Source organism: Silurus aristotelis (assembly GCF_946808225.1).
Source record: "Silurus aristotelis genome assembly, chromosome: 8".
In the NCBI taxonomy this organism is placed as follows: domain Eukaryota; kingdom Metazoa; phylum Chordata; class Actinopteri; order Siluriformes; family Siluridae; genus Silurus; species Silurus aristotelis.
In genome coordinates, this window is record NC_139581.1 from 30944051 (window position 1) to 30956550 (window position 12500).

The 12500-nt window shown below is 41.9% G+C and overlaps 1 protein-coding gene across 1 annotated transcript in view; it reads left to right on the plus strand.

The window, feature by feature from the left end:
• Nucleotides 1-4059: 4059 nt before the first annotated feature.
• arap1 (ArfGAP with RhoGAP domain, ankyrin repeat and PH domain 1) overlaps nucleotides 4060-12500 on the plus strand; it is a gene marked incomplete at its 3' end in the record, with an annotated part of 66350 nt that continues 57909 nt past the window's right edge. Inside the window, exon 1 of the mRNA XM_083548772.1 lies at nucleotides 4060-4184. The remainder of the gene's footprint in view (nucleotides 4185-12500) is intronic.

Genomic DNA, 12500 nt, shown 5'->3' on the forward strand with positions numbered 1-12500 from the left:
ATTTTTACTTTACTGCAGTGTGTGAGACTTTACTGCAGTGTGTGAGACTTTACTGCAGTGTGTGAAACTTTACTGCAGTGTGTGAGACTTTACTGCAGTGTGTGAAACTTTACTGCAGTGTGTGAGACTTTATTGTACTGTGTGAAACTTTACTGCTGTGTGTGAGACTTTACTGCAGTGTGTGAGACTTTATTGTACTGTGTGAAACTTTACTGCCGTGTGTGAGACTTTACTGCAGTGTGTGAAACTTTACTGCAGTGTGTGAGACTTTACTGTAGTGTGTAAGACTTTACTGCAGTGTGTGAGACTTTACTGTACTGTGTGAGACTTTACTGCCGTGTGTGAGACTTTACTGCAGTGTGTGAGACTTTACTGTACTGTGTGAGACTTTACTGCCGTGTGTGAGACTTTACTGCAGTGTGTGAGACTTTACTGCAGTGTGTGAGACTTTACTGTACTGTGTGAGACTTTACTGCCGTGTGTGAGACTTTACTGCAGTGTGTGAAACTTTACTGCAGTGTGTGAGACTTTACTGCAGTGTGCGAGACTTTATTGTACTGTGTGAAACTTTACTGCAGTGTGTGAGACTTTACTGTACTGTGTAAAACTTTACTGCAGTGTGTGAAACTTTACTGCAGTGTGTGAGACTTTACTGTAGTATGTAAGACTTTACTGCAGTGTGTGAGACTTTACTGTACTGTGTGAGACTTTACTGCCGTGTGTGAGACTTTACTGCAGTGTGTGAAACTTTACTGCAGTGTGTGAGACTTTACTGTAGTGTGTAAGACTTTACTGCAGTGTGTGAGACTTTACTGTACTGTGTGAGACTTTACTGCCGTGTGTGAGACTTTACTGCAGTGTGTGAAACTTTACTGCAGTGTGTGAGACTTTACTGCAGTGTGCGAGACTTTATTGTACTGTGTGAGACTTTACTGCCGTGTGTGAGACTTTACTGTACTGTGTGAGACTTTACTGCAGTGTGTGAAACTTTACTGTACTGTGTGAGACTTTACTGCCGTGTGTGAGACTTTACTGCAGTGTGTGAGACTTTACTGTAGTGTGTAAGACTTTACTGCAGTGTGTAAGACTTTACTGCAGTGTGTGAGACTTTACTGCAGTGTGTGAGACTTTACTGTAGTGTGTAAGACTTTACTGCAGTGTGTGAGACTTTACTGTACTGTGTGAGACTTTACTGCCGTGTGTGAGACTTTACTGCAGTGTGTGAGACTTTACTGCAGTGTGCGAGACTTTATTGTACTGTGTGAAACTTTACTGCAGTGTGTGAGACTTTACTGTACTGTGTGAGACTTTACTGCAGTGTGTGAAACTTTACTGCAGTGTGTGAGACTTTACTGCAGTGTGTGAGACTTTATTGTACTGTGTGAAACTTTACTGCAGCGTTTGAGACTTTACTGCCGTGTGTGAAACTTTACTGCAGTGTGTGAGACTTTACTGCAGTGTGTGAAACTTTACTGCAGTGTGTGAGACTTTATTGTACTGTGTGAGACTTTACTGCAGTGTGTGAAACTTTACTGCAGTGTGTAACACTTTACTGCTGTGTGTGAGACTTTACTGCAGTGTGTGAGACTTTACTGCAGTGTGTGAAACTTTAATGTACTGTGTGAAAATGTCCTGCAGCGTGTGAGACTTTACTGCCGTGTGTGAAACTTTACTGCAGTGTGTGAGACTTTACTGCAGTGTGTGAGACTTTACTGCAGTGTGTGAGACTTTACTGCAGTGTGTGAAACTTTACTGCAGTGTGTGAGACTTTATTGCAGTGTGTGAAACTTTACTGCAGTGTGTGAGACTTTACTGCAATGTGTGAAACTTTACTGTTGTGTGTGAGACTTTACTGCAATGTGTGAAACTTTACTGCAGTGTGTGAGACTTTACTGCAGTGTGTGAAACTTTACTGCAGTGTGTGAGACTTTACTGCAGTGTGTTAAACTTTACTGCAGTGTGTGAGACTTTACTGCAATGTGTGAAACTTTACTGCAGTGTGTGAGACTTTACTGCAGTGTGTGAAACTTTACTGCAGTGTGTGAGACTTTACTGCAATGTGTGAAACTTTACTGCAGTGTGTGAGACTTTACTGCAATGTGTGAAACTTTACTGCTGTGTGTGAGATTTTACTGCAGTGTGTGAGACTTTATTGTACTGTGTGAAACTTTACTGCTGTGTGTGAGACTTTACTGCATTTTTTTTTTACAAATTTTTTTTTATTCCTAATCTGTCTAAGGTGACGCTGGTGAGGGAAATTCCCTGAGATTATATCAGGAAGAAACCTTAAAAGGAACCAGATTTATCTGTGTGATGAATTCCACATGAGTTAATCACTAATCAGTAATGAGTTACCCATCATCTCTCTCTGAAGAGAATCTTCCGAAGCTGCAACTAAGGTCCTGTGGGTCTGGTTTCAGCTCTTAGATTGAGAAACATATATGTCTGCTTCCTTTATAATCATCATCATCATCATCATCATCATCATCATCATCATCATCATCATCATCACCACTTTCAGGCTAATTTTTAATATTGTTGCTTTTTTTGGACAAACAATTTACACACACACACACACACACACACACACACACACACACACACACACACACACACACACACACACACACACACACTCCTGTGCATGCACATACACTCACAGTGTGATGGGTGGATGTGTGTATTCAACCTGAATATTAATGTTAGTTAATAATTTAGTCACATACTGTGTGTGTGTGTGTGTGTGTGTGTGTGTGTGTGTGTGTGTGTATATACACTTTAGTGTGTGTGTGTGTGTGTGTGTGTGTGTGTGTGTGTGTGTGTGTGTGTGTGTGTATACACTTTTGTGTGTGAGATTGTGTGTGGGTGTGGGTGTGTATATACACTTTATTGTGTGAGATTGTGTGTGTGTGTGTATATACACTTTTGTGTGTGAGATTGTGTGTGTGTGTGTGTGTGTGTGTGTGTGTGTGTGTGTGTGTGTCACAGGAGTGTGTGTGTAAGGTTTGGACAGTAGTACAGTATCTGCTGTTTTGGACGTTAGTTTTATGATGAATGTTCTGCTGTGATGTTGGTGTGTTATCACAGGAAGCAGAGCTCAGACGTTTAATTCACACTTTCTGAGCGTGTGTGTGTGTGTGTGTGTGTGTGTGTGTGTGTAAAGAGTAAGAGAAGGTGTGACTCATTCTGGACGCTCTCACATAGTTTAATGATTACACTCTACAGCGAGTGTCTCAGCTCTGGAGGAACAGGGTGATGGTGTGGAGATGTGAGTGGAAATGTGTGTTTTAATGCAGTTAGAAATCCATCCACACTATGATCATGATAAAGTGTTCATTGAAGATAAATGAATGATCAGATTTAAGTGTCTTGTTTTATTAGGTTTTCTAAAACTCCTGACATTTAAACCGTATGAGTGTTTTTTTTCTACCTCACCACTTTCCCACTGGCCTGTTCACTGTCCCTCACAATCACTGCATTATATCTCAGTTAAAAGTGCAGTGGAGCGTAAATCCTGCACACCAACATAACATTTCAGACCTTTGGTTGCTGCATAAGCAAAATAAAACCCATTAGTTGCACAGCTGATGAAAGTCTTTTGTCTGAAGCATCCTGTTTCTCTAGAACTTCTCCCTAAATGTCTCTATTTGTTAGTGAAGTATGGAGCAGATATCAGCCTGGTGAACATAGTTATTGTCAGTCGTTCAACATAATAACATTTACATTATTTATGGTTCACTTTTAACTAATGGTCATGATGTACAACCTGAATTCAGAAATGTTTTTCGGGGCTAGATAGCTCGAAGCTCTGCAGTAGATGACTGTTGAAGGTTGATGTGTTTTCAGAAGATTCTTAGAGAACATTGTTCTGTCACACTGCACGCTTCAGCTTCTTTAGCACCAGTTGTAGCTCCACCAGCACTTTGCAACACTTTTCATTTCACATTGCTGAAGTATTTATCACACCAGTGCAGCTCTCAGCAGTCTACATACAGTGTGTGTGTGTGTGTGTGTGTGTGTGTGTGTGTGTGTGTGTGTGTTTAGAGCAGAGAGGGTGTGGTCACTGCAAGCGTTTGTGCTGAACATGTTGGTAGGTCTATTGGAGAAGTGTTTAGTGCTTGATCATCCGTCTGTCCAGTGAGCGCTCTCGGGTTCTTTGTGAGAAAAAACCGTGGACAATGAAGGTAGTTACACACACACACACACACACACACACACACACACACACACACACACACACACACACACACACAAACTACTTTTGGTACTTTCCAGGTTTCTTGGTTAATAAGTTGCTTGACTGTGATGTTTGGGCGAATGTGTGTAGCTCATGTCCCTCACATCTCAGCTTCACTGAATGCAGTCAGCTCAGGTGTTAAGGTCAGGTTCTGGCATTATCTAAAAACTGTTCCTGCAGGTTCTCACACTTCCTCACACACTCTTACATGCATCACACACTGGTTAGGGGATTAGTTAGGATTAAAAGCTTGATTAGTGGCTGTTTCGGGCCTGTCTCCGGGTGAGGTTAAGCCTTGGTTAGGGGCTGGTTATGGAGTAGTTAGGGGCTGGTTATGGAGTAGTTAGGGGCTGGTTATGGAGTAGTTTGGGGCTGGTTATGGAGTAGTTAGGGGCTGGTTAGAGGCTGTGATCGGGCTGGTTATGGAGTAGTTAGGGGCTGGTTATGGAGTAGTTAGGGGCTGGTTATGGAGTAGTTTAGGGGCTGGTTAGAGGCTGTGATCGGGCTGGTTATGGAGTAGTTAGGGGCTGGTTATGGAGTAGTTAGGGGCTGGTTATGGAGTAGTTTAGGGGCTGGTTAGAGGCTGTGATCGGGCTGGTTATGGAGTAGTTAGGGGCTGGTTATGGAGTAGTTTGGGGCTGGTTAGAGGCTGTGATCGGGCTGGTTATGGAGTAGTTAGGGGCTGGTTATGGAGTAGTTTGGGGCTGGTTATGGAGTAGTTTGGGGCTGGTTAGAGGCTGTGATGGGGCTGGTTATGGAGTAGTTTGGGGCTGGTTAGAGGCTGTGATCGGGCTGGTTATGGAGTAGTTAGGGGCTGGTTATGGAGTAGTTTGGGGCTGGTTATGGAGTAGTTTGGGGCTGGTTAGAGGCTGTGATAGGGCTGGTTATGGAGTAGTTAGGGGCTGGTTATGGAGTAGTTAGGGGCTGGTTATGGAGTAGTTTGGGGCTGGTTAGAGGCTGTGATCGGGCTGGTTATGGAGTAGTTAGGGGCTGGTTAAAGGTCTTCATGAGTGATCAAAAGGCTGTTCTGAGATGTTCAGAGATTTTTGTTTACCATAAATAAATAAATATTAATCATGAAACACTCATCCTAATTTTATGTCACACTTTTCTCTACGATATTATCAGATGTCTCAGTGTAAATGTATGTTCCTCTCTCAGACCTGCAATAAGTGTAAAGTATTAGTAGTACATTTGAGGCGAAACAGCATCCTGTAGATCACGTTCTTCTGAGTCCTCTGCTAAAGTACTTCTCTATCTCACATGCATTTCTTACAGATCCACTTCCTTAATTTTCAGAATGAGGAACTTTTTTGTAAACCAGTGAGAGGTCGAGAGGGAGAGAGATCATCTCTTCTGTTTCTCAGACTGTTAGACACAGAGATCAGCAGCATGTAGGTGTAAAGAGAGAGAGATAGGGGAAGATATATTCTGCTGTATCTCCAGAACATTTGTTTCATTAGAAGAGCTTTTAAAATAAAGTCGCACTTTGCTTTAGTTCAAGTCAAGTTTATTTCTATTGCACTTTTCACAGTGGACTTTGTCTCAAAGCAGCTTTACAGAATATAAGAGTGAAGGTGAATGATGTGTTTATCTCTGATGATGGAGACTTTGGTGAAGGAAAAACTCCCTCAGATGTCATGAGGAAGAAACCTTGAGAGGAACCAGACTCAAAAGCAGAACCTCATCCTCATCTGGGTGACATCAAGAGTGTGATTATAGTCTTTAAAAACTACACAACACTGGAGAGTGAGAACTAACATGAGCACTGGAGTGTGTGATTATGACTGATGATCTTTCTACAGTCTTTTACAGTCAGTTAAGATTAGAGAACCAGGAGCTACTGAGAAACTCATAAAATAGCTCAACATCTGAGATCATCACAGATCCAACACCAGCTTCTCCATGCCAGAGCCTTTAAACACTCAAAGAGTTCCAGTGTCCAAACTTTGGTGGAATCCAATTGGCACTGGTACGTCTCTAGATGGTTCGGGATGTTTGCGAGTTCAGCATCTACTTCTTTAAAGGTCCACAATCTTCATGAGGTGGGACGTGACTGAAGCTGAAGCAACCTCAGGATGCCTTGGGATGGGGAGAGAAAGATTAGCAGTGGAGAGGAATTAGCGTAGCTGCTAGTAGAGGAGTTGCAGGTGATGTTTCAGAAAATGGATACGTTTTATGATAGATATTTGATATATATATATTTTTGGCGTTTATAAGGTATATGATTGAACTCATTATGAAGTAATATCGGAAAGAGAAAATGGTGCAAGTTTTAGTATTTCAGTGGGCATGGTGTACTCATCTCTTACACACCAGTAACTGTTAACATGTACATACAAATACGTGTGTGTGTGTGTGTGTGTGTGTGTGTGTGTGTTAATTTTGTTTTAGTTCCCATACAACATGTGCCAAACGACCTCACTTCCTCTGAGAAAAGAAAAAACCCTGAACTGAAAAATCAACCTGATACCATATGATCAGGTCAGAGGAGCTGTAGAAAGTAAGATGAGTTACAGCTTTGTTGTTTGTGTATTGACTCATACAGCATGCTGGAGATGTTGAAGATGTTACAGATGTGATTTGGGTCATTATCCTGCTTAAAATAGATTTCAAGACAAAGATCCAAACTGATATTATCCTTTAAAAACTGAGACTTCTGGACAGAGGGAATTATGTTTAAAACTCCATTGACTCCTTTAATTTGGGTTTAAGGATGACAATGTGGTACCCAGGAACATTAGTTATGCTAAACTTAGTGCTGGACAGATGTTTCTGTGCTGTTTATAATTAACAACTGAACCTTTATCCTACCTGTTTGAGTAATGTTAGGGTTAGGGGTCAGGGTTAGTGGGGACTGCCCCTAGGAGTAGGGGTGGGGATAGAGTTAGGGTTATGGGTTACTTACCCTAGGAGTAGGAGTAGGGTTAAGGTTAGGGGTTAGTATTAGGGGTTAACGTTAGGGATTAGTATTGGGGTTAAGGTTAGTATTAGGGATTAACGTTAGGGATTAGTATTGGGGTTAAGGTTAGTACTAGGGATTAACGTTAGGGATTAGTATTGGGGTTTAAGGTTAGTATTAGGGATTAACGTTAAGGATTAGTATTGGGGTTAAGGTTAGTATTAGGGATTAACATTAAGGATTAGTATTGGGGTTAAGGTTAGTATTAGGGATTAACGTTAGGGATTAGTATTGGGGTTTAAGGTTAGTATTAGGGATTAACGTTAAGGATTAGTATTGGGGTTAATGTTAGTATTAGGGATTAACGTTAGGGATTAGTATTGGGGTTTAAGGTTAGTATTGGGGTTAACGTTAGGGATTAGTATTGGGGTTAATGTTAGTATTAGGGATTAACGTTAGGGATTAGTATTGGGGTTAACGTTAGGGATTAGTATTGGGGTTAAGGTTAGTATTAGGGATTAACGTTAAGGATTAGTATTGGGGTTAATGTTAGTATTAGGGATTAACGTTAGGGATTAGTATTGGGGTTTAAGGTTAGTATTGGGGTTAACGTTAGGGATTAGTATTGGGGTTAAGGTTAGTATTAGGGATTAACGTTAAAGATTAGTATTGGGGTTAATGTTAGTATTAGGGATTAACGTTAGGGATTAGTATTGGGGTTTAAGGTTAGTATTAGGGATTAACGTTAGGGATTAGTATTAGGGTTAACGTTAGGGATTATTATTGGGGTTAATGTTAGTATTAGGGGTTAACGTTAGGGATTAGTATTGGGGTTTAAGGTTAGTATTAGGGATTAACGTTAGGGATTAGTATTGGGGTAAATTTAGTATTACGGATTAACGTTAGGGATTAGTATTGGGGTTAAGGTTAGTATTAGGGATTAACGTTAGGGATTAGTATTGGGGTTAAAGTTAGTATTAGGAATTAACATTAGGGATTAGTCTTCTTCTTCTTCTTCTTCTTCTTTCGGCTGCTCCCATTAGGGGTCGCCACAGCGGATCATCCGTCTCCATACCATCTGCCTCTTTCACACCAACTACCTGCATGTCTTCCCTCACCACATCCATGAACCTTCTCCTTGGCCTTCCTCTTTTCCTCCTACCTGGTGGCTCCATCCTCAGCATTCTTCTAACAATATAATTCATGTCCCTTCTCTGCACATGTCCAAACCATCTCAATCTCACCTCTCTCACCTTGTCACCAAAACGTCCTACATGCGCTGTCCCTCTAATAAACTCTTTATTAATCTTATCCATCCTCGTCACACCCAACGAAAACCTCAACATCTTCAGCTCTGCTACCTCCAGCTCCACCTCCTGTCTTTTACTCAATGCCACTGTCTCTAATCCATACAACATTGCAGGTCTCACCACAGTCCTATAAACTTTCCCTTTCATTCTTGCAGATACTCTTCTATCACAAATCACTCCTGCTATCACTCTTCTCCACCCACTCCACCCTGCCTGCACTCTTTTCTTTACTTCTCTAACACACTCTCCATTACTTTGCACTGTTAACCCCAGGTACCTGAACTCCTCCACCTTCTCCACCTCTTCTCCCTGCAACCGCATCACTCCACTGCCCTCCCTCTCATTCACACACATGTACTCTGTCTTACTCCTACTGACTCTCATTCCCCTTCTCTCCAGCGTGTACCTCCACCTCTCCAGGATCTTCTCAACCTGCTCTCTACTCTCACCACAAATCACAATATCATCTGCAAACATCATAGTCCAGGGAGACTCCTGTCTGACCTCGTCCGTCAACCTGTCCATCACCACTGCAAACAGGAAAGGGCTCAGGGCCGATCCTTGATGCAGTCCAACCTTCACCCTGAACCAGTCTGTCGTTCCTCCTGCACACTTCACTGCTGTCACACTGTCCTCATACATGTCCTGCACCACCCTCACATACTTCTCTGACACACCTGACTTCCTCATACAATACCACAACTCCTCTCTCGGCACCCTGTCGTACGCTTTCTCTAAATCCACAAATACACAATGCAGCTCCTTCTGTCCTTCTCTATACTTCTCCATCAACATCCTCAAAGCAAATAAGGCGTCTGTGGTGCTCTTCCTCGGCATGAAACCATACTGCTGCTCACAGATGGTCACCTCTTCTCTCAGCCTGGCTTCCACTACTCTTTCCCATAACTTCATGGTGTGACTGATCAACTTAATTCCCCTGTAGTTACTGCAGGTCTGCACATCTCCCTTATGCTTAAAGATCAGTACCAGCACACTCCTTCTCCATTCCTCAGGCATCTTCTCACCTTCCAGAATCCTGTTAAACAATCTGGTTAAAAACTCCACTGCATCTCTCCTAAACATCTCCACGCTTCTACCGGTATGTCATCTGGTCCAAACGACTTTCCATTCTTCATCCACTTAATCGCTGCTCTCACTTCCTCTATACTAATCCTATCTACATCCTGCTTTACATCTTCACATCATCCAACCTTCTCTCTCTCTCTGATTTTCCTCATTCATCAGCTGCTCAAAATACTCCCTCCATCTTCTCAACACACTCTCCTCACTAGTCAACACATTTCCATCTCCATCCTTTATTGCTCTAACTTGCAGTACATCCTTCCCAGCTCGGTCCCTCTGCTTGGCCAATCGCTACAAATCCTTTTCTCCTTCCTTAGTGTCCAACCTCTTATACAGTTCCTCATATGCCTTTTCCTTGGCTTTCGCCACATCCCTTTTAACCTGCTGCTGCATCTCCTTGTACTCCTGCCTACTTTTCTCATCACTCTGTCGATCCCACTTCTGTTTTGCCAACCTCTTTCCCCTAATGCTCTCCTGCACTTCCTCATTCCACCACCACGTCTCCTTGTCTTGCTTTCTATTTCTAGATGTTACACCAAGTACTTTTCTAGCTGCCTCCCTCATCACTCCTGCAGTAGTTGCCCAATCATCCAGCACCTCTTCACCACCACCGAGCCCCTGTCTGACCTCTTCCCTGAACCTCACACTACACTCTTCCTCCTTCAGTTTCCACCATCTTATTCTTCTTTCAGTCCTTACTCTCCTCCTCTTCTTCTTCACCTCCAAAACCATCCTACAGACCACCATCCGATGCTGTCTAGCTACACTGTCCCCCGCCAACACCTTACAGTCTCCAATCTCCTTCAGGTTGCATCTCCTGCATAGCACTTGTGTGCACCGTCCCCCACATACGTCACCCTATGATACTCCTTCTTCTTAAAATACGTGTTCACCACTGCCATTTCCATCCTTTTAGCAAAATCTACCACCATCTGCCCTTCCACATTCCTCTCCTTAAAACCATACCTACCCATCACCTCCTCATCACCTCTGTTCCCTTCACCTACATGCCCATTAAAGTCTCCACTCTCCTACACTTTTTCTTTCCCTTGCGTCTCTGTAGACGTGTTCCTCCTCTCCTTCTCCTCCTTTAGCCAACAGTAGCCCAATTTCCACCGGTACCCTGTCGGCTAACGATACCTGTGGCGGTCGTTGTTAACCCGGGCCTCGACCGATCCGGTATGAAATTCTCATTTGTGATCCGCATATTTGATTTGGCACATGTTTTACGCTGGATGCCCTTCATAACGCAACCCTCCCCATTTACCCGGGCTTGGGACCGGCACTAAGAGTACACTGGCTTGTGCATCCATAATGTCTGGGTTTAATATTGGGGTTTAATGTTAGTATTAGGGATTAAAGTTAGGGATTAGTATTGGGGTTAAAGTTAGTATTAGGGGTTAACGTTAGGGATTAGTATTGGGGTTTAAGGTTAGTATTGGGGTTAACGTTAGGGATTAGTATTGGGGTTTAAGGTTGGGGTTAAATTTAGCTGATTGTTCTAATCTGGCTGCTTTTCACTACAATGTGATACTAATATTAGAGCTCAGTGTGTCTCTAATTAACCCTGTTACTGAACTTACACTTTCTCTCTCCAATAATTACACACACCTGCTGCTGTACCAGCACTTCCTCATTCTCCTAACTGGTGTGTGTGTGTGTGTGTGTGTGTGTGTGTGTGTGTGTGTGTGGATGATACGTGTTAACAGGAAGAAATTGTGTTTAATATTAGCAGGGTATTAAACACTAATTAGAGACAGATGTGTGGGTGCGTGCATGTGTTTGAGAGGAAAATTGACTTTAGTGGTCAAAACAACTGTGAGTGTGGTGTGTGTGTGTGTGTGTGTGTGTGTGTGTGTGTGTGTGTGTGTGTGTGTGTGTTAATTTCCTGTTGTAGCAGGCTAACACTGCTTTACACGTCAAACAAACAACTTTTTACATTTACTAAATTTTCCACACAATCATTTACTGCCGAGTCTGAAGAGACTCAACTTTGACCCCTGTGTGACTAAACACCAACTTAATAGACAGGTAACGACAGACACACTGAGGACCATCTTTCTGTCAGTTAGTGAACACAAATAAAAGTGCTGACAGACATTTAGAGATTTCTTGAAATTCAATAGTTTTCATGGCTGAGAAATTATCACATTGTGTGTGTGTGTGTGTATGTGTGTATGTTTGTATGATTGTTTGTGTGTATGTATGTGTTTGTATGTATGTATGTACTGTATGTGTGTGTGTATGATTGTGTGTATGTATTTATGTATGTATGTATGATTGTGTGTATTTATGTATGTATGTATGTGTATGTGTGTGTGTATGGATGGTGTGTGTGTGTGTGTGTGTGTGTATGTATGTATGTATGTATGTATGTATGATTGTGTGTATTTATGTATGTATGTATGTGTATGTGTATTTGTATGTATGTATGTGTGTGTGTGTGTGTGTGTGTGTGTGTGTGTGTGTGTGTGTGTGTATGTGTGTATGTTTGTATGATTGTTTGTGTATGTATGTGTTTGTATGTATGTATGTACTGTATGTGTGTGTGTATGATTGTGTGTATGTATTTATGTATGTATGTATGATTGTGTGTATTTATGTATGTATGTATGTGTATGTGTGTGTGTATGGATGGTGTGTGTGTGTGTGTGTGTGTGTGTGTGTGTGTGTGTGTGTGTGTGTGTGTGTGTGTGTATGTATGTATGTATGATTGTGTGTATTTATGTATGTATGTATGTGTATGTGTATTTGTATGTATGTATGTATATGTGTGTGTGTGTGTGTGTGTGTGTGTGTGTGTGTGTGTGTATGTATGTATGTATGTATGATTGTGTGTATTTATGTATGTATGTATGTGTATGTGTATTTGTATGTATGTATGTATATGTGTGTGTGTGTGTGTGTGTGTGTGTGTGTGTGTGTGTGTGTGTATGTATGTATGTATGTATGATTGTGTGTATTTATT